Source organism: Bubalus kerabau, chromosome 2 (assembly GCF_029407905.1).
Source record: "Bubalus kerabau isolate K-KA32 ecotype Philippines breed swamp buffalo chromosome 2, PCC_UOA_SB_1v2, whole genome shotgun sequence".
Lineage (NCBI taxonomy): Eukaryota > Metazoa > Chordata > Mammalia > Artiodactyla > Bovidae > Bubalus > Bubalus kerabau.
The window spans coordinates 938077-960623 of record NC_073625.1 but is presented as its reverse complement, the minus strand read 5'-3'; the positions used below and the strand labels follow the sequence as shown (position 1 = coordinate 960623).

At 39.4% G+C, this 22547-nt stretch overlaps 1 long non-coding RNA gene across 1 annotated transcript in view; it reads left to right on the top strand.

Annotated features, from left to right (window-relative positions):
- Positions 1 to 22100, top strand: part of LOC129642920 (uncharacterized) — a 42023-nt gene extending 19923 nt beyond the window's left edge. The window contains exon 3 of the long non-coding RNA XR_008709927.1: positions 21892 to 22100. This is a non-coding gene — a long non-coding RNA (uncharacterized LOC129642920). The remainder of the gene's footprint in view (positions 1 to 21891) is intronic.
- Positions 22101 to 22547: the final 447 nt, after the last annotated feature.

Below are 22547 nucleotides of genomic sequence, written 5' to 3'. Positions count from 1 at the left end.
ATCTTTGGATATCTCAGAAGGAGAATGTATCAAAGTGTTTCCCAAGAAACAATGGCAGTAAATCTAAATTTGGCATAAGGTATATAAACTGACAGGTTTAAGAAACTGAGTGAACCTCAAACATGATAATCCAAAGAAATACAAGCCAGATTGCATTGTGATTAAGTTTATGAAAATTTATAACAGAAGTTTTGAAAGCAGCTAGAGAAAAATAACAACCCATCACTTGTAGAGGAATATCAATTCTTATCTGAAATCATGGAGGCCACAAAGAAGTAGCCTAACATGTTTCTAAAGTGCTGAAAGAAAAGACCTGTCACCTGTGAATTCTGTATTTGGTGAAAATATATCTCAGGAATGAAGGAAAATAAGGATATCCTCAGATAATGTAAAACAAAGAAGATATATTGTTAGCAATCTTACCCCTAATGAATAACTAAAGGGAATTCCTAAACAGAAAGGAAATGATACAGAAGAAAGCTTGGACTATATTATTTATTTATTCATTTGGCTGCATTGCATGTGAGATCTTAGTTCCTTGACCAGGGATTGAACAGCACACTGCTCTTCCAAATAATCTGTGAGGCAAGAGTGAAGTCTTGAACCCTCATATTAAGATTGAACTATATCTAGCCCTTAGCATGTGGACATAAACACAGGCAAGTGGCTTGACAGAAGGCCCTCACTTCTGTGGCCCGGGAGAGGGAACCACCCTGGAGATGTGCCAGGTGAATTACAGGCTGCCAAAGGGGGAGGGTGAACGGGGAGCCACCGTTTATCTGAAGGTCTGCTGTCACAGGCCCAGTGCTAGACTGCGTCCAGGAAGCATCTCATTTCCTCCTCACTATAGGTTAGCTGAGTCCTAATTTGCCTTATGTCATGATTGGGGAAGACTTTATACATCCTCTGATTAGTGACAAAGGTTTTACTGTCCTAATTTGCAGTGTTGAGTTATTGAGGCAAGTAGCCAACAAATAGTACATTCCACGTCACCCCAGATGAGATCAGGGGTGAGAAAAATTAGGAGTTTGGGATTGACATATGCACAGTTGTTGTTGCTGTTGTTCAGTTACTAAGTAGTGTCTGGCTCTTTGTGACCTCATGAACTGCAGCACACCAGGCTCCTCTGTCCTCCACTGTCTCCCAGAGTTTGCTCAGATCCATGTCCATTGAGTCAGTGATGCTCTCTATCTTATCCTCTGACATCCCTTTCTCCACATTACTATATATAAAATAGATAACTGACAAGGACCTACTGTATAGCACAGGGAACTATTCAAAATCTTGTAATAACCTATATGGGAAAACAATCTGAAAAAAGAATGAATATATATATATATATAAATATAAATATATATATATATATACATACACATAACAATCATGCTTCTGTACACCCGAAACTAACACAACATTGTAAATCAACTAGATTCTAATATACAATAGAGCTTAAATTAATTTTCTTTAAGAAAACAGACTTTATATCAGAACACATCTTAATGAATTCCCAGCTAAGCAAATTTTTCTCAGACCTAAGTATAGAAGAATTTTTAAAGACAGAAATTCTTAAGAATCTTTAAATGTATATCCTAAAGGATCCTCCCAACACAGATTGAGAAACACTTAACTTGAACAGAGAAAATCTAATTCTTTGAAAGGATCCTTCAACTGGGCTTCCCAGGTGGCCAGGGGTAAAGAATCCTCCTGCTAATGCAGATTACTCAAGTTCAACCCCTGAGTCTGGAAGCTCCCCTGGAGAAGGAAATGGCAACCCATTCCAGTATTCTTGTCTGGAAAATCCCATGGACAGAGGAGCCTGGCAGGCTACATTCCATGGGGTTGCAAGGAGTATCACCACCACCATCTTTCGATTGCAAATCAGTTCTGCGAAGTGCATCTTTATAACTGGTAAGATATTTCTAAAGAGTAAGGTACTCCTAAAAATATATACAATAAGTTTATATTTTAATTAAATTAAAGTTTTAAATATAAAACTTCTCATAAGTTTCACAAGCATCCAAGTACTTTTAGACCCTGGTTCTACATACTTTCCAGATTAAAAAATAGCTTACTAGAAAACGTCAGACCCCAAAATTACACTTACATTGTTTTTTGAGGGAGTCAGCTCCTAAGAAGGCAATTGACTATACTTTCCCTTTTGTCAGAACTGATGTTGGTACCACTCCAGCCGTTCTTTACACAGGAGACTCTGAAGTGTTTTGCCCGCTTTCAGGTTATGAGGGATAGCTGCCAAACTCTAGATCCACTACTGATTTTTCTAATTAGTTCCTAATTGGGGATGCTGTTGTGTTTCTCCTTAAAATGCGGAGAAGTATGCTGCAGCTGTAAAGGTCTATGTTCACCAGTCAAAACCTACCTGGCCTGAAAGGATGATAGACTCTAGTGCTTTCCCAGAAGAGGGCAATTGGTTTTCTGTTTGTAGTCTATTGTGCTGTTGGTAAATCCTAGGTTTTTCTCTTATGCACATAAGTCAAAGGAGGAGGAATTTGCTTCTGGTTCAATCAGTATTTCTCCTGGAAGGCAGGAGAGAGCCCAGGAGAGCTGTTAATCCAGTCTGCTGGGGTAGTATACGGCACGAGTGCAGAGGCAGGCTACTAAAGCAGTGACATGAGTGGTGGAGCTTGATGATATGTAGACTTCACCTGCTCTGCAACCAGAGCCTATAATAAAGTTTACAGTTTATAAAACACCATCCTAAAATATTTATGTGGCTCTGTAGGTGAATTGGATCTGTTTTTCAACTCTGTATGCAATCATGCTGTACAAAAGCCACTGACCTTTATAAAGGAAAATATGGTGCTTCTCCTAAGCTGTTCGGTGAATTTAATGTTCTAAATTTAATGCTCTACTTGAGTGGGGGTTTTGTGTTCTGGGAATAGTTGAGGGAGAGTAGGGGAATGGTAAAAAAAAAAGTTGGCTCCCTTAATATGTAGAGAGTAATTCTCCTTTTGCACTTCCTTAAAATGTTGACTATCCTCTGAAGTAGCATAGTGGAAAATATTTTCATCATCACAGGAAGCTCTATCTGTACTGTCCACTGTGGTCGCCACACGTGGCTACTGATTACCTGAAATGCAATCAGTGTAACTAAGAAACTGAATTTTAAATCTTAAATTTAAACTTGATTTAGATTTAAGCAGTTACACATGGCCAGTAGATTTTCAAGCATTAATTTTAATGTTTGTGGTTATAGGATTCTTTATAAACATTTTGAAAACAGCCTGTTTCTACCTAGAAAGCTGTTTAATGCAAATACACTTTCCAAGTGTTCACAGATCATCTGATTCACAACTGTGGGTCCGTAGATGTCTGTGCACCCCAAGGACTTACATTCTGCAGTGAGATACATGAGATTTGAATTATGATCACAACAAGCTGTGTGAATTGAGTTAGATAATATTCTTAAAATGTGTTCTTTCATCTGCAAATTGAGCCTATTAATAATACCTACTTCATAGACTTGTTGAGAGGGTTAAATGAAAACATTAATCATCACTCTTAGGTTAATGGTTGAATCTATGAAATAAATTATAGAACCATTTCATGGCTTAATTAAAAGGGACTTTATGAAGTTTGGTCTGTACCACCCAGTTTCTGTCAGAAGAATGGAGCCACTTATAAGTACTATGGGAACATGGTATACATAACAGGAATTAGATCTTACACAAATATGGGAGCGGATGAAGAAAGGAAGGTCTACAAGGAGGAAGTGGAAATTCAGAAAAGAGTAAAGCATTTCAGTCTTAATGCCAAGGACGTGCCTTTTGTGTGCCAGTGCCAAACTGAATCTCAGAGAGTTTCGGGTGGAGTACCAAAGAACAGCTTTATTGCTTTGCAAAGCAAAGAGGGACACAACAGTTCATGCCCTCAGACACTGTGTGTCCCAGCCTGGGAGGATGTGGTGAGGCGTTTTATAGCAATGTTCAAGAGCAGGCTTCCTGGTAAGGATTAGGGTGTGTGCTGTAATCTGGCCTCATATGATCCTGGGGAGCTCCTCTGATTCTTGAGGTCATCAAACCATGACTTAAACTCTGGAATGAGGAATGGTTCCTCAAGTACTAAACTCCCCATTTGTTGTGGGTTTCATGTCTGTAAAGACCCCCTTCATGGATCACAGCCTTGCCCTGATGAAAGGACTTGGATAACTCAATGAAGTTATGAGCCATTCTGTGCAGGGCCACCCAAGATGGACAGGTCATAGTGGAGAGTTCTGACAAAACATGGTCCACTGAAGGAGGAAATGGCAAACCACTCCACTATTCTTACCTCAAGAATCCCATGAACAGTATGGAAAGACAAAAAGATATGGCACTGGAAGAAGAGCCTCCCAGGTAAGAAGGTCCAATATGCTACTGGGGAAGAGCAGAAGGCAGCTACAAATAGCTCCAGAAAGCCAGCTGGCAGGTTAGCTCAGTTGGTTAGAGCATGGTGCGAATAACAAATAGATCCAGAAAGAATGAAGTGTCTGGGCCAAAGCAGAAATGATGCTCAGTTGTGGCTATGTCTGGTGGTGAAAGTAAGTCCAATTCTGTAAAAAACATTATTTCATAGGAACCTAGAATGTTAGGTCCACAAATCAAGGTAAATTGCACATGATCAAGCAGGAGATGGCAAGATTGAACATCAACATCTTAGAAATCAGTGAACTAAAATGGATGGGAATAGGTGAATTTAATTCAGATAACCATTATATCTACTACTGTGTACAAGAATCCTTTATAAGAAATGGAGCAACCTTCATAGTTAACAAGAGTCCTAAATGCAGTACTTGGGTGGGACCTCAAAAATGACAGAATGATCTCAATTTGTTTGTTCTATACAGTCAGCAAAAACAAGACCTGGAGCTGACTGTGGCTCAGATCATGAACTCCTTATTGCAAAATTCAGCCTTAAATTGAAGAAAGTAGGGGAAACCACTAGGTCATTCAGGTATGACCTAAATCAAATCCCTTATGATTATACAGTGGAGGCAGCAAATAGATTCAAGGGATTAGATCAGATAGAGTGCCTGAAGACCTATGGGCCCATGTTTGTAACATTGTACAGGAGTCAGTGACCAAAACCATCTCAAAGAGAAAGAAATTCAATAAAGCAAAGTGGTTGTCTCAGGAGGTTTTACAAATAGCCAAGGAAAGAATATAAGTGCAAGACAAGGGAGAAATGGAAAAATATACCCAAATGAATGCAGGGTTCCAGAAAATAGCAAAGAGAAATAAGAAGGCCTTTTTTAAATGAACAATGCAAAGAGGTAGAGGAAAACAATAGAATAGGAAAGACAAGAGATCTCTTCAAGAGAATTGGAGACATGGAGGGAACATTTCATGCAAGAATAGGCAGGATAAAGGACAGAAACAGTAAGGATCTAATAGAGGCAGGAGAGATTAAGAAGAGGTGGCAAGTATACACAGAAGAACTATACAAAAGCTTTTTAATGGTGTGGTCACACACCTAGAGACAGAAATCCTGGAATGTGAAATCAAGTGGGCATTAGGAAGTATTACTACAAATAAAACTAGTGGATGTGATGGTATTTCAGCTGAGCTATTTCAAATCATAAAAGATGATGCTATGAAAGTGCTACACTCAATATACCAACAAATTTGGAAAACTCAGCAATGGCCACAAGACTGGAAAAGGTCAGTTTTCATTCCTATCTCAAAGAAAAGCAATGCCAAAGATTGTTCAAACTAAAGTACAATTGTGCTCATTTCTCATGCTAGCAAGGTAATGTTCAAAATCCTTCAAGCTAGCTTCAGTACTTGAACTAACAACTCCCAGATGTACAAGCTAGGTTTTGAAGAGTCAAAGGAACCAGAGACCAAATTGCCAACATTCTTTGGATCATGGACAAAGCAAGGGAGTTCCAAAAAAATCTGTTTCATAGACTATGGTAAAGCCTTTGACTGTGTGGATCACAACAAACTGTGGAAAATTCTTAAAGTGATGAGAGTATCAGACCACCTTACCTGCCTCCTGAGAAACCTGTAGGCAGGTCAAGAAGAAACAGAACCAGATAAGGAACAACTGACTGGTTCAAAATTGGGAAAGGCATATGACAAGGCGGTATATTGTTCCTCTGCTTATTTAACTTATATGCAGAGTAGATCATTTGAAATGCAGGGCTGGGTGAATCACAAGCTGAAATCAAGATTGTTAGGAGAAATCTCAACAACCTTACATATGCAGATCCTACCCCTCTAATGCAGAAGGCAAAGAGGGACTAAAGAGCTTCTTGATGAGGGTGAAAGAGGAGAGTGAAAAAGCTGGTTTGAAACTCAACGTTCAAAAATCTGAGATCATGGCATTGGGTCCCATCCTTTCATGGCAAATAGAAAGGAAAAAAATTGGAAGCAGGGACAGATTTTATTTTCTTGGGCTCCGAAATCAGTGTGGACAGTACCTGCACAATAAATCAAAAAATGCTTGCTCCTTGGAAGGAAGGCTATGACAAGCCTAGGCAGTGTATTAAAAAGCAGAAACATCATTCTGCTGAAAAAGGCCCATTTAATCAAAGCTGGGATTTTTCCAGGAGTAGTGTACAGACCAGAGATTTGGACCATAAAGAAAGCTGAGTGGTGAAGAATTGATGCTGATGTATTGTGGTGCTGGAAAGTATGTTGAGAGTCCCATGGACTGCAAGGTTGTTAAGTCAGTCAATCCTAAAGGATTCCAACCCTGCATATTCATTGAAAGAACTGATGCTAAAGCTGAAGCTCCAATACTTTGGTCACCTTATGTGAAGACCCAACTCACTGGAAAAGACATTGATGCTGGGAAAGATTGAAGGGCAGGAAGAGAAATGGGTGACAGAGGATGAGATGGTTAGATGGCATCAGCAACTCAATTGACATGAATTTGAGCAGACTCTGGGAGATACAGGAGGACAGAGGAACCTGGAGTTCTCCAGTTCATGGGGTCACAAAATGTTGTACAGGTCTTAGCAGCTGAACAACAACAATATGGCCCAAAGATATTGCTATCTGTATCCCTTAGGGAGAACGAGGACCCTGCCTTAAGGCTGCACTTTCATTTTTTGGATGCTCTTCCTTTGTCTTTGCATCCTCTTCCTTCCTTGATCAGCAATGGTTTGGACTTGCCCTTTGTAACTCAGGAAAGGTCATGAAGGCTGTAGCCTATTTCCTCAGAAACAAGAAATGAAGGACAGAGAATGAATTCCATATCTAGGAGCCCCACAATGTCTTGCTTGATTTCAGTCTGAAATGCTGGAACACATGGAGAAGTCAGAGTTTGCAGGAAAATTCAAGAAGCAAAGTATCTGGACATCCAACTGCGCCATGTAGGAAGAATTAGTTGGCGGACTGTAGTAACTGCCTCTTCTGAGGAAGCTGGGGTCTCTCTGGGCTTGTGCCTGGTGGTGGGCAATGGGTCAGTGCTGGCTGACAGGACCAGCAATTATGGTGACAAGATCTACTCAGATTGTGAGGAGAAGGAAGACAACTGTTGTTCATGGGACACTTCTGGTCTGTGGTCCCAGGATCTGATTGCCAAGTTCCTTCAAAGAGTAATGGCCTCGTCTTCATTTCTACCTTCCAATCTTAAATGACTTTCCTTCTTGGCCAACTCGATTCTGAAACCACACAGGAAAGGTATTCTGATGTGGACAAAAAAAAAAAAAAAAAAAAAAATTGCCTGCTGTTTTAGCAAACAAAAATGTTGCCTGCCATCAAGACATGAGCTACTGTAACTGACACCTGCCCCTGACACTGTGCCCTGAGGGGGATTCAGGATGGAGAAAAATAGGACACTGGTTCCAGATAATTAAGATGCTTATCAAAGGAATAATTTCAATGATCTCAGACTCTTGCATTTTCCCATACATAGAAAAGTATTAAGATCTTCCACTTGAGATGTCTGGTTTTGGGGATTAGCTTTAATTTTTTCAGTGTTTGACTTGTTCTTTTTTTTTCATCAAAAACTCCTATAATGTTAGCCAAGTTGATAAAACACATTCAAGTGCATAGCTCATCACCTTATTTTAGAAATGATTTTGATTTTATTATTTGCAAGTTATAATGATTTTAGAATCATTTATACATGATTTTAGAATAGACATATGCTCCTTAGTTTGCAAATGATTTTCAGAGTATTCTGTCAGTGATTGGCACAAGAATGTCTAATGGGGGTTATGATTAGAACACTGGTTTCTTGATCCTCAGTACCTGGAGGACTCTGTCTGTACACAGCTGGAAAGCATGCCCTGGAACATTTCAACTGCTTTCTCTTATGCTGATGAGAGAGGATAAAGGCCTGAATAACATCCAAGGACAGTTCACAGTTCCATTCAAAGACAGTGACTCCAGTGGAACCAGCCAAGTGATCACTGGCATATACAGAAACACTTCAAGGCTAAATTACTCCTAGAGCTTTCTATGTCCCTGTGGATTATTAGCCTTTGGCTGAATTCAGGTATATCTTTATAAAATAAAAGTTTAGTATCACCTTCTCAGCAAAAAAGACTGAGGCAAATTATTCTGCTCACATTTATCCATTGTGCCCCCCCCCCCCAAGAAGATAAATCAATCCGCATTTTCTTTGTGACAAACTTGTAGAAATAATGGTGTATAAGCAAAAGAAATGCAAGGGAATTATTTATGTAATGGAGATATTTTTTCTCATGAATTGTCAAATTATAAATAGTTGCCAACCTGTTGGATTTTCCTAAGGCTGTGCTCTTTGCTTTTATCAACTTTATATATGATTTATGCAGGCAGATGCATCAGATTGAAAAACGATAAAGAAAATGTGACTTGCCTGAAAACTGAATCCATAGATAAGCTTGTGAGTTTTAAAGCATTGAATCAGAATACAAAATTTCATTGTAATGATGATATAAATTTATCTATTTTTCACCCCAAAATTGCCATGTAAAATACTGTATATTTAAATTAATCACCAAAACTTTGTGATGTTGATATTACACTGTTTGTTTTGCATAGAAAATACTTAAGCCTCAAGGATATGCAGCAACTATTTTACATTGCTGTCCAAGCTAGTGGTGAAGATGTATGTGTCTACCAAGAAATGCAGAAAGCTACAAATAAGAAGAGTTTATCAGGGATCTTAAGAATTGCAATTCAGGAGGCACTGCTTCAACTAACAATTCAAATCTGTTCCAAGGGAAATAGAAAATGGCAGGGGTTATAAGACAAGATACAATGCTATTCCAGAGAAACTATGCAGGTTATTTTTACATAACTATGATTGGTACCAGTGAAACAGGAGGGAAGGGGGCAGGGCACAACTTTGAAAGAAAGACATAGCATGAAGGCACAACACAAATGATTAGAATCAAATGAGTCCAAGATGGCAGAGAAGTCAACCTGACTAGACCTTGATCCTCAGTATAAGCTCCTTGTAATAATCAGCACATCAGCAAGCTAAATGACACAGCCAGAGGTGCCGTGACAGTTCCCAGGTTGATGAAAGACCAAAAAGTGGGAGGCAGCTCAATACCTGGAAATCTCTTCCCCTTCCCAAAATGGTTGGAATAATCCTCCTACTCATTAGCCAATGAAATGACTCAGCCCATAAAAGATAACCACATTATATTTCCAGGCCACACCTACCCTCCGTGATGGCCCACACTCTGTTTGTGGAGTGTGTTTCTCGCTGAATAAAATCTACTTCTTACCTACCACTTAGTCTCTCAGTGAATTCTTTCTGCAATGAGACACACACAAAAAAACATGAACCTCAGTCAGTCAATTCAGTTGATCAGTAGTATCCAACTCTTTGAGACCCCAAGGGCGGCAGCACACCAGGCTTCTCTGTCCATCACCAACTCCCAGGGCTTATTCAAACTCATGTCCATCAACCATCTCATCCCCTGTCGTCCCCTTCTCCTCCCACTTTCAATCTTTCCCAGCATCAGGGTCTTTTCAAATGAGTCGGTTCTTCGCATCAGGTGGCCAAAGTATTGGAGTTTCAGCTTCAGCATCAGTCTTTCAAATGAATATTCAGTACTGATCTCCTTTAGGATGGACTGGTTGGATCTCATTTCAGTCCAAGGGACTCTCAAGAGTCTTCTCCAACACCACAGTTCAAAAGCATCAATTCTTCGGGGCTCAGCTTTTTTATAGGCCAATTCCCACATCCATACATGACTACTGGAAAAACCATAGTTTTGACTATATGGACCTTTGTCACCAAAGTGATGTCTCTGCTTTTTAATATGTTGTCTAGGTTGGTCATAGCTTTTCTTCCAAGGAGCAAGTGTCTTTTAATTTCATGGCTGCAGTCACCATCTGCAGTGATTTTGGAGCACAAAAATATAAAGTCTCTCATTGTTTTCATTGTTTCCCCGTCTATTTGCCATGAAGTGATGGGACCAGATGCCATGATCTTAGTTTTCTGAATGTTGAGCTTTCAGCCAACGTTTTCATTCTCCTCTTTCACTTTCATCAAGAGGCTCTTTAGTTCATCATTACTTTCTGCCATAAGGGTGGTGTCATTTGCATATCTCAAGTTATTGATATTTCTCCCGATAATCTTGATTCCAGCTTGTGTTTCATCCAGCCCAGCATTTCACATGATATACTCTGCATATAAGTTAAATAAGCAGGGTGAAAATATACAGCTTTGATATACTCCTTTCCTGAATTGGAACCAGTCTGTTTCTCCATGTCCAGTTCTAACTGTTGCTTCTTAACCTGCATACAAATTTCTCAGGAGACAGGTCAGGTGGTCTGGTATTCCCATCTCTAGAAGAATTTTCCAGTTTGTTGTGATCCACACAGTCAAAGGCGTTGGCATAGTCAATAAAACAGAGTAGATGTTTTTCTGAAACTCTCTTGCGTTTTTGATGATCCAGCGGATGTTGGCAATTTGATCTCTGGTTCCTCTGCCTTTTCTAAATCCAGCTTGAATATCTGAAAGTTCAGGGTTCACGTACTGTTGTAACCTTACTTGGAGAATTTTGATAATTACTTTGCTAGTGTGTGAGGTGAGTGCAATTGTGTAGTACTTTGAACATTCTTTAGTATTGCGCTTCCCTGGTGGCTCAGAGGTTAAAGCATCTGCCTGCAGTGCAGGAGACCTGGGTTAGATCCCTGGGTTGGGAAGATCCCCTGGGGAAGGAAATGGCAACCCACTCCAGTATTCTTCCCTGGAGAATCCCATGGATGGAGAAGCCTGGTGGGCTACAGTCCACGGGGTCGCAAAGAGTCAGACACAACTGAGTGACTTCAGTTTCACTTTCTTTCACTTACACTTTTCTTTGGGATTGGAATGAAAACTGACCTTTTCTAGTCCTGTGGCCACTGCTGAGTTTTCCAAATGTGCTGGCATATTGAATGTAGCACTTTCACAACATCATCTTTTAGGATTTGAAATAGCTGAGCTAGAAATCCATCACCTCCACTAGCTTTGTTTGTAGTGATACTTCCTAAGGCCCACATGACTTCACATTCCAAGATGTCTGGCTCTAGGTGAGTGATCACACCATCGTGATTATCTGGATCATGAAGATCTTTTTCATACAGTTCTTCTGTGTAGTCTTGCCATCTCTTCTTAATCTCTTCTGCCTCTCTTAGGTCCATACCATTTATGTCCTTTATTGAGCCCATCTTTGCATGAAATGTTCCCTTGGTATCTCTAATTTTCTTGAAGAGATCTCTAGGCTTTCCCATTCTATTGTTTTCCTCTAATTCTTTGCACTGATCACTGAGGAAGGCTTTCTTATCTCTCCTTGCTATTCTTTGGAACTCTGTCTTCAAATGGGTGTATCTTTCCTTTTCTCCTTTGCTTTTCACTTGTCTTCTTTTCACAACTATTTGTAAAGCCTCCTTAGACAGCCATTTTGCTTTTTGCATTTCTTTTTCTTTTGGATGGTCTTGATCCCTGTCTCCTGTACAGTGTCATGAATCTCCATCCATAGTTCATCAGGCACTTTGTCTAGCAGATCTAGTCCCTTAAATCTATTTCTCACTTCCACTGTATAAACGTTAGGGACTTGATTTAGGTTATACCTGAATGGTCTAGTGGTTTTCCCTACTTTCTTCAATTTCAGTTTGAATTTTGCAATTAGGAATTCATGATCTGAGCCACAGTCAGCTCCTGGTCTTTTTTTTTTTTTTTTTTTTTTGCTGACTGTATAGAGCTTCTCCATCTTTGGCTGCAAAGAATATAAACAAGCTGATTTTGGTATTGACCATCTGGTGATGTCCATTTATATAGTCTTCTCTTCTGTTGTTGGAAGAGGGTGTTTGCTATGACCAGTATGTCCTCTTGGTAAAACTCTAGCCTTTGCCCTGCTTCATTTCATACTCCAAGGCCAAACTTGCCTGTTACTTCAGGTATCTCTTGACTTCCTACTTTTGCATTCCAGTCCCCTACAATAAAAAAGAGCAACTTAGGTGGGTGTTAGTTCTAGAAGGTCTTGTAGGACTTCATAGAACCATTCAACTTCAGCTTCTTCAGCATTACTGGTTGGGGCATAGACTTGGATTACCATGATATTGAATGGTTTGCCTTGGAAATGAACAGACATTATTCTGTTGTTTTAGAGACTGCATCCAAGTACTGCATTTCGGACTCTTTTGTTGACTATGATGGCTACTTCATTTCTTCTAAGGGATTCTTGCCCACAGTAGTAGATATAATGATCATCTGAATTAAATTCACTCATTCTAGTCCATTTTAGTTCACTGGTTCCTAAAATGTGGATGTTCACTCTTGCCATCTTCTGTTTGACCACTTCCAATTTACCTTGATTCATGGATCTGACATTCCAGGTTCCTATGCAATATTGTTCTTTATAGCATCAGATTTTACTTCCATCACCAATCACAACCACAACTGGATGTTGTTTTTATTTGGATCCATCCCTTCATTCTTCCTGCAGTTATTTCTCCATTGTTCTCCTGAGCCTCAGTAAGTCCAGACATCGGGTGAGTGATTCTAATTAAAAGACCATGCATTCAAGTCCCAAGCAGGGTTTTGGCTGGTTTCTAGTCCTAGCCTCTTGGGTTCAAGTCCCAAACTGGGTTTTGGCTGGGTTCATGTCCTGGTGCATGCGTTCAAGCCCCAATCTGAGGTAAACAGTTTCACCAGCAAGCATTCAGTCACTTGCCAGCAGTAGATTGAGTGTTCAGCTGTGATTTCTAGGGAGTAAAGAAAACACGTTCCAGGTGGCTTTGGATGGCTTTTGGATGTCAAAAGTTTACATTGCTCTTGGAGATGAACATGTGTAAGTTTATAGTTCAAATTTCCTCCCTTTGATGACTCCTTCTTTGGAAAGAAGGAGTCTTTCCATATTGATGATAAATCATCGTATGTGCTAGTACTCATTTGTTAATATCATTAAACAAAAGTCCCTCAGAACCGGGAAGTTTCATTGTTTGTATGTCAAGTCCCACAGAAGAGGAAAAGGGACTAAGAGTCATGATCTTCAGATAATAATCACGTTCAAGCAACAAAAAGATTTTCAGGAAGAAAGACTAGGCATCGTCCACACCTGGAATAATGATATACTTAGTCCATTTTTTTATCTGTGGTATAAATTGTGGGACATGTCTAGTTGAGTAATTCAAGACTTTGCACACTCATAATTTTAATATCCTGAGTAGCTGAGCAACAGCAAGAAAAATGGAGCATCGTTAATTTAAGAAAGACAAAGAGAGAACATATGAGGTATCTGAATGACATCCAAGACCCTTTAACATCTGATGAAATTTACTTTTATTGACTATTTCATCCCAACCAAGAATCAGAACCATCTATATCCACACAGCTTACTGCCTATATTAACATGACTTTAAAAGTTGCAGATAACTGTATTTCATTACAGGCAGTTCCTGAAAGATCCATCAACTCTTCAACTGAAAGGATCAAATGGTAGTGTGTACTCTAAGACTTTCTTAATCTCTTGCTTCAAAATACTTGCCTTGATGCTGTGTACAAATCTAAAATTATATGTCATTACAAGTCTCATATTTAAAGACCTTAAACTTGATTTTAAAAATGTCAATAAATAATCCAAATTTGCTCTTCACTCTGTCCATCACTACTACGGGGGAAGAATACCTCTTCTCGAGGTAAGCAATAAACTCGACTTTGTTTTACTGGCTAGTCATTTTTCTGTTTTGGGAACTCTGCCTCTGGCTCAACTCAGCCAATATTAGAAAATTCACAGCTCATTGAATGCTCCATTCTCAATCACACCCTGTTTTTCCCACATACCTGTTTCTACCCACCTGCCTGAAATGCCTCATTCCATACCCTCTTTATCCGACAAGCTTCAAGTTAAAATTTAAGATCAAGTTGATTGTTATCTGAAGTCTCCTTCAACAATTACAGTTGGAGATAATTATTTCTCACTTGGTTGCTACCAAAGAAATTTGCCCATAACTCAGTTATTATTTTTAGCACAACGAGAAAAGAGATTATATTCTGGGGTGCAAAATGGGAGGTGAGGTCAGGTGAAGGTCATGTGTTAAATCAGTAGCCTGTACTGACACTTCAAGTTAAGACCCCTAACTGAGGCTATTCTTACAATCCATTTTCAAACAACAGTGAACATAGTCCTACCTTATAATATTTATATAAGGGCTCAATTGCAGCTTTTCTTTCTATACATCCTGAAGTATGTACATTGTACAAGAGGAAATCACTAAGACATCTTGAAAAATAAATCTATGTCATAAACCATATTATTTCAACAGCAGCAAACTAGTGAGTTAACAGTTAAAACCTTAAGAAAATATTAACTTGTTTGAAAGCAAGTTTTTATTGTAATAATTCCATATATCAACCTTAGCTTCCAAATCTAACTTTCAAACGCTTGGTACTAGTTCCAAGAGGAAATTACGCTGTTTTTGCATGAATCCCTAGTTTAAATACTTGCAGAAAAACACCCATATTATCTACTCAGCAAATGTCTGAAATCAAATAAAATAATCCAACACTGGACATCAATATTTTAAAAATAGCATAAGATTCCAAAAGTACAAGAAAAACCTTGGCTTTATAGAAAAAGAAATTAAGTGGACAAATTCTAAGTACAACAAGACATCTAAAGAGGGAACCATCTAGAAATCTACTTTATAGTACATTAGATTCAAACTGGAGTATTTGACAATTTCATATTAAATTTGTGCAATTGTATACCAAAACTGTAGTCTTTTTAAGAAACCATGTTCCATTCAGAATACCTACTTAAGACATTTAAGCTGCAAATAACATTTAACTATAATCAGGAATAAAAAAATAGTCCTACAATAATCATTTTGTTTTTTCTTGGCAATTAAACACAAAAGGCTTCTTGGTTTTTATGCCTAACTATGTCTCTGCTCCTTTAGTCCAATTCCACGACATCCAAAAGTAGAGGGGAACTAACAAAATCCATGATGGCAAACACTCACAGCAAGGGCCATTGTATGAGGAATTATTAATGACAGAAATACATACAATGAAATATCTAGTTAAAAGAGTAAAGGTAGAATGTGCTGTTTAAGAAAACATCCAATAATCACTCATCTGAAAAAATGCAAATAGACACCAGATAAAATTGGCAGATTCTGAACTTAAACCAAACTTTTACTGTGTATCAAACTAGCATTCAGAAATGCACAGGGATGTAAACCAAAACAGTGGTTATCTCCAGGTAGCCACACTACAGGGAATTAACATTTTCTTCCTGTTTTAAGATGCATTTTTCCCTGTGTGTTTTTAGATTACACACAAATAGTACCAAGTGGTTGAAAAGAACACAGACCAAGGATACTAAAAAACAGGGTCTTTTTCTATCAGAAACGACCTCAAGGATTATCTATATATATCTGGGACATAACAGCACTGATTAAAAATTCCAAGAATACTTCCTGGGTGATAAAAACAATTGATTCTCATGATTGTTTACACTCTGTAAGTATGCAAAAATGAACATATTTAAATGTAAATATGAAAGGTACGTGAGAATTTATATCCTGTTTTAAATGTATCTAGTGTATATTTCTTGTCTCCAGACAAGTTCATGTTTGTTCTTTCACTTATGCTCAAGTGAAGTTGTAGACTGTTAGGCCCATTTTATAAATAAAATTGTCACTTGTTAGGTCAGCAGCTGGAGAAGAAAATGGCAACCCACTCCAGTACTCTTGCCTGGAAAATCCCATGGACGGAGGGGCCTGGTAGATTGCAGTCAATGGGGTCGCTAGGAGTCGGACACAACTGAGCGACTTCACTTCACTTTTCACTTTCATGCATTGGAGAAGGAAATGGCAACCCCCTCCAGTGTTCTTGCCTGGAGAATCCCAGGGACAGGGAGCCTGGTGGGCTGCCGTCTATGGGATCGCACAGAGTCGGATACGACTGAAGCAACTTAGCAGTAGCAGCAGTTGTTATAATCCCATTCTATATTATAAATATATGCATTTTTTCATGCATATATTTTGTATATGCATGGTAGTATACATATATTTGGTATATACATTGGTAGTATGTAAGCTCCCTGAAAGCAAATAACATTAACATTTCTTTTACCTCAGTCTCCTAAACAACAGATTTATTGACTGACATGTTATAGCTATGCATTTGTTCTTTTTTGAGGAAATGAATATATAGTCAGCATGTGTCTTTTTAATATTAAGTATTCAAAAATTAAGTTATATTTTTGTCTTAAGATATTGAACAACTGGAGTCAATGATTCAGCAAGGTAGTGATGAAAGAAAATGTGGAAAATGGCTCCCTATTTTTTTTCCCTATAAATACACCTATGAGACAGCTTAATTTATAATTAAGCACAGTCAGAGATTAGCAACAAGAGATAGGAATAAAATAGAACAATTATAACATATGCTGTAATAGAAGCTATGTGAATGTGGTCTCTTCTTTTCAAAATATCCTATTGTACTGTTTCCCCCACCTTCTTCTTATGATGACATATCCACTTGGTGAGATGAAATGAAATGAATAATGGAGGCATTTTGATCACTAAATTAGGCTATTACTGACCTTCTGATGGAGGGGGATCACTTGCTTTGGGTGATCCTGGATGACTGAACTGTGACAAAGTTGATGGCTGGATGTCAGGAGTGGATGATGTCAATGGTTGGAGAACTCAGGTGAGACAGAGCAGAATGGCAGGAGGTTTCATCACACTACTCAGAACAGCACACAGTTTAAAATGTATTCTTTATTTCTGGAACTTTCCATTTAGTACTTCTGGATCTTGGATGAACTCAGGTAATAGAAACCAGAGAAAGTGAAACCATGGATAAAAAGGGACTAGTTTGTGGTCTAAGCCTCATGGTCTTTGGCAAAGTTTCTTTCCCTCTCAATTTGTAGAACTATATTCTGCTTATTTTCCAATACATTGCTAGTTCACTATCATTTTTTTAAGTTAGGTATTTCAGAGCTGATTTTCAGATCCAGAGAGTAGATACTGTGCAAAATGGGAATGGATTTTACAGAAAGCTCAGGTTGAACATTATTCACTAAAGAAGGTATATTCGTCTACCTTCTCTATTCATTATACATTTTAGCTCTTATTTCTCCTGCATTCAGTAAGGAAAATGTGTATATAAGTTAAATATAGAACCTTCTCAGGTCAGAAAGAAGAAGATAGCCAAAGGACCTATATTTTAGAACTGCAAATACTATTTTCTAAATACAATTCTGAATAATGTACTGTTGCTAACCTAAGATTTAAAATGGAGATAGAATTAACACCCAATTCAAAGCATTATGTAGAAAGTGTAATGTGATAATGTAAACAAAAGTGTTCTATGAATGATTAAGTGAAAGTGAAAGTCACTCAGTCGTGTCCAACTCTCCAGGCAAGAATACTGGAGTGGGTAGCCTTTCCTTTCTTCAGGGGATCTTCCCAACCCAGGGATTGAACCCAGGTCTCCCGCATTTCAGGTGGATACAGCTGAGCCACAAGGGAAGCCTGAGTTCTAAGCAAGTTCAAACAGTTGGTAATCAGGACGAGAGGGGATGTGGAGACAAGGAGCAGTAATCAAGGAACCGCAGTGTAGTCCTGGGGCAAGGCCCTGGCTCCCCCTCAAGGGACACACACACAGTATCTTTGAGGCAGAGTGAAGACATCAAAACCCCCACCAAGTGGGAGAAGTGAACTGTTTGCTGCTCACAAGCATGTAGACACCAGACTCCTTAGAACCAGGAGGTTGATGATTCTGAGTCCTACTCACCTCACACTGAATCGTCAGGAGAATGTCCACGAGCTGATCACACCCCGCTCCCTGAACACTAAGACATCCCACCACCCTCTCCAGGGTGCGACACATAGTTTTGAGGGCACTAGCCCGCTGTGTCCCCCTTTGCCTGGCAAAATAATAAAACTTTTCTACTTTATCAAAATTCTGTCCCAGGAATTAATTCAGTCTTGGGGTCTAGAGGCCCAATTTGGCTTCAGTTGGGTATGAGGGGAACAGTAAATGATATGACGGATAAACACTAGAGGTTTTACATCTCTGAGAGTGTGGTATTTGGGGTGAGGACAGAAAGAGTGCTGTTCCGGGTAGGCCTCTTGAACTCCTGGGGCTTTAGGTGGTTTTTTCAGCCATGTGCTTTCCTCTTCACAGAACATCCCCCGTGGTGTGTTTGTGCATCTTTCAGGAACCAGCTTGAAATACCAGATGGGTTTCAAGAATGTGGAAACTCCAAGAAGTTTTGCCCTAATGGTGCTATCTCCCATGCACTGGAAAACTCCTGGAAGATTCTTGTCTTTCCTGTTCTTCATGTTCCTGGAGTTTCTTCCTGAGCAAAGCATGAGGATTAATAAGAGCCCTGGGTCTCCCTGGCTCTGAGCCATGACACTGGCATTTACTAGTTTCATGACATTAGGAGAAGTGATCACATTTAAGATATGGAAGGACTCAGGAATAAATTTGTTTTCCTGGTTTGTTGGAAAGAACACAATAATGGTGTATGAGAACTTTTAATCCATAAACTGATACATAACTTTCAAAAAAATTAACACTTTCCATTACTAATGTGTCAATAAATTCTTGGCATCTTTGATATAGATTGATATTTATTTATAGAAGCTATAAATGTAAACATACATAAATGCACTCTATCATGCACACAGAAACACATCTGCTGCAAGACAGGCTGTAGGGAAGAGCACATTCATTCTGGTTTTCTTCTCTATACACACACTCACAATACTTCTGACACTAGGTCTGCACACCAATCCAGAAATTGTATACTTCAGGGACTTTTATGGAGGCATGACTGACCATGAAGTCAATTTCCAGGCCCTTTCTTCTCTCTGGGGAACTGGGCCTAGGGCTGAAAAGCAAAGCTTCTCATCATAGCTTGGCTTATCTAGTGACCAGATCCCATCCTGGAGCCCAACTAGTGCCACCTGATTAGAGCCACAGACACTCCTAGCACCCAGGGGACTGACTTCAAGGGGTGTAGATGCTCTGTCAGAAAACAGGGCCAAAGACCAAATATTAGAACAAATGACGCTCCCTGTGCTCTTAACACTTAGGGAGTTCCTCAGGCTCTAGGAGCTTTGTTCTGGGAACTGGGGTCAGATTTTACACACCACACACACACACATATGCATATATTATAAAGAGAAAGAAAAAGGATATATACTCTTTTATTTCACACTGGCAAACAAAGGCAACACAGGAGCCTCAGCTTTAGGACAAGGCTGCACACTCACAGTAGGTCTAGCAGCAAATTAGATGAATAGATCTGGAGTCAGTTTGATCTAGTGGCACAGACACTCGCTATGTAGCTTTCAAGGAAAAAAGTGTACTAGCTGAAGCTGAAACTCCAGTACTTTGGCCACCTCATGCGAAGAGCTGACTCATTGGAAAAGACTCTAATGCTGGGAGGGATTGGGAGCAGGAGGAGAAGGGGACGCCAGAGGATGAGATGGGTGGATGGCATCACTGACTCGATGGACTTGAGTCTGACTGAACTCCAGGAGTTGGTGATGGACAGGGAGGCCTGGCGTGCTGTGATTCATGGAGTCGCAAAGAGTCGGACACGACTGAGTGACTGAACTGAACTGAGTATTATCTTTTGAGATCCTTGGTTTTCTACCTATTCAGCCTGTCTTGGACTCACTAGGTCACCAAAATATCTATCAGACATTACTCTGTCTGCCCTAATCATTTTGCTTTATTTTTGAGGGCACTGTTCTTCTGAGCTGATTAACTCTCCACTCCCATCCCACCCCTGCCCTTGGTCTTCTTCCCACTAATGTGGCTCAATCTAAGGCCCAGAAACAATCTTCTTTTCTGGGAAATGCCTCTTGTATTTCTATTGACCATTAATTCTTAAACAGTTAGATCTCTTAAGATATAGAAAACAGATGGCAACATCTGGACTACAGCAAAAATAGATGTCACACATCTAGGTATACCCAAAGCCAAGTTATCACTGATGGCTTTTTTTTTTTTTTTTTGTATTTAGCTTTCAAAGAAAGTACTAGACTCAAAAATGATATTTTCAGCTGATTTTGACAACTTCGTCATGCAGAAATGATTTACAACTTGGCTGATAAAAGAGTTTTTCTCTCTCGTAGTTATAAACATGTTTCAAGATCAGCATTTACTCTAATGTATAATATTTGTATATAATGTATGTTCTTTTTGTAAATATCAGTTGTTAAAAAATGTTTGCAGTCAATTTGCAGTTTTAATTATAAGTGTGTCCAATTCAGCAAGCCAGACCACTTATTTACTCAGTAGTTGCTCTGATGTCAAAGAATATACTAGTTTACTCAAGTTTTTTTTTACACTTTTATCAAAGTGCGCTCTGTTAAAAGGGCCCTATAGGCTGATGACTAAAGGAAAATCAATGCACAGAAGACAATCAGTGAAAAAGTAAAATCCAGTAAAGTTCATTTGTGTGGTACCAGCAATATATACAAGAGAATTGCTAAGCGAAAAAGAAATCCCATGAATACAAGAAAAAGATTTGGTACTCCAGACCTGGCACAAATGTGGGTGTATTTATTTAAATGAAAATGTAGGCCTTTCAGAGCTGCTTACCTGGGAATCTGACTTCGGTGCTTGAGTTAGTTTTCTCTGGCTCCTCTAACAAACGACAGCAAATTGGTTGGCTTCCGACAACAGAAATCTTTGCTTTCATGGTTCTGGACGTCAGAATCACGGGGTTGGCAGGGCCAAGCTCCCTCCGAAGGCTCTAAGAGGCAGTCCAGTCCTTGCCCCGCCAGGCCTCCAGCCGCAGGCATTCAGTGACTCCGGGCTGCATCATTTCCGTTTGCATTATTTCCGATTCCGCCTTTGCGGTCACCTCTGCTTTCCTTTCTGTTTCTCCCTCCGCCTCGCTCGTATAAGGATGCACATGATGGCGTTAAGGGCCCGGCGGAATGCGCTTGGCTGTTTCCTCGAGTTTCTTTCTTCCTTCCTCCCTTCCTCCCTCCTTCCCCTTCTCTTTCTCGCTCTTTCTTTTATAGCCACTATGGACAACTTAAAAAAATTAAAAGCCGAGCTACTACATGATCCCACAACCCACTACCGGGCATCCCTTACGGCTTGCACCCAGGGCAGAGTACTTCTCCCACCCAAGAGTTTCACATGAATCAATGACTGATTCTGTTCAATGAAACATCAGTTCTAATGGTTTTTCACTAAAATGCCATGAAAAAAATTCTCTGATCTGTTTGAAAATGGAGCAAAACAAAATAAAAACAACTTTTTTAATTGCAGGATTTCTCAGATATTTAGCTACAAAAATGTACTGTAAGTCTTTAATGATAATGCCAGGTTTAAACAGCGAAGAACAGTTTTATTTAAGAAGATAAATGAGTTTGGGAATAGCAGAGGAATTTCACTGGGGACAAGCAAGCATGGTGAGCCATAGGCAAATCATGAGAACAAGTGATAACTGTTCTTCTACAGAGGAAAGGAGGACGTTGGAAAGAGATGTTCTGAACAAAAGCCCATTGGAGGAACGTGAGTTTGAAGTGGTGGTGGCTTCTCACCGCCTGCACACGAGAGGGCAGCTTGCTGCTGTCAGTGGAGAGGACAGTCCTTCTTCCTGCTGGACTTCTTCAAGCTGCCAGGAGCGTGTGGGCATCCTCCTCAACTCCAGTGCTGTGTTGTTTTCTTAAAACAATTTCTTAAACATTTTTACAAGAAGCTTTAGAGACTTAAAGAAAAAAAAAAAAAAAAAAGGAAATTCTTTTCTCCCAGTGCATCTGGAGAGCTAATGTCCAAAGGATAATACTTGGAAACATGCAGCCGTAGTGGCACACCATCTAATTTCTAAATAACAAAATGTGTAACAATAGCTCCCATTACTATTAAACAATTTTCTGGAGGTTCTAGTCAAAGGCAAAAGGAAGAGAGAGAAGATAAAGAACGTATAACAAGAAATAAACCAGTTCATCCTAAAAGAAATCAGTTCTGAATATTCATTGGAAGGACTGATGTTGAAGCTGAAACTCTTAATATTTTGGCTACCTGATGCAAAGAACTGACTCACAGGAAAAGACCCTGATGCTGGGAAAGATTGAAGGTGGGAGAAGGGGACAACAGAGGATTAGATGGTTGGA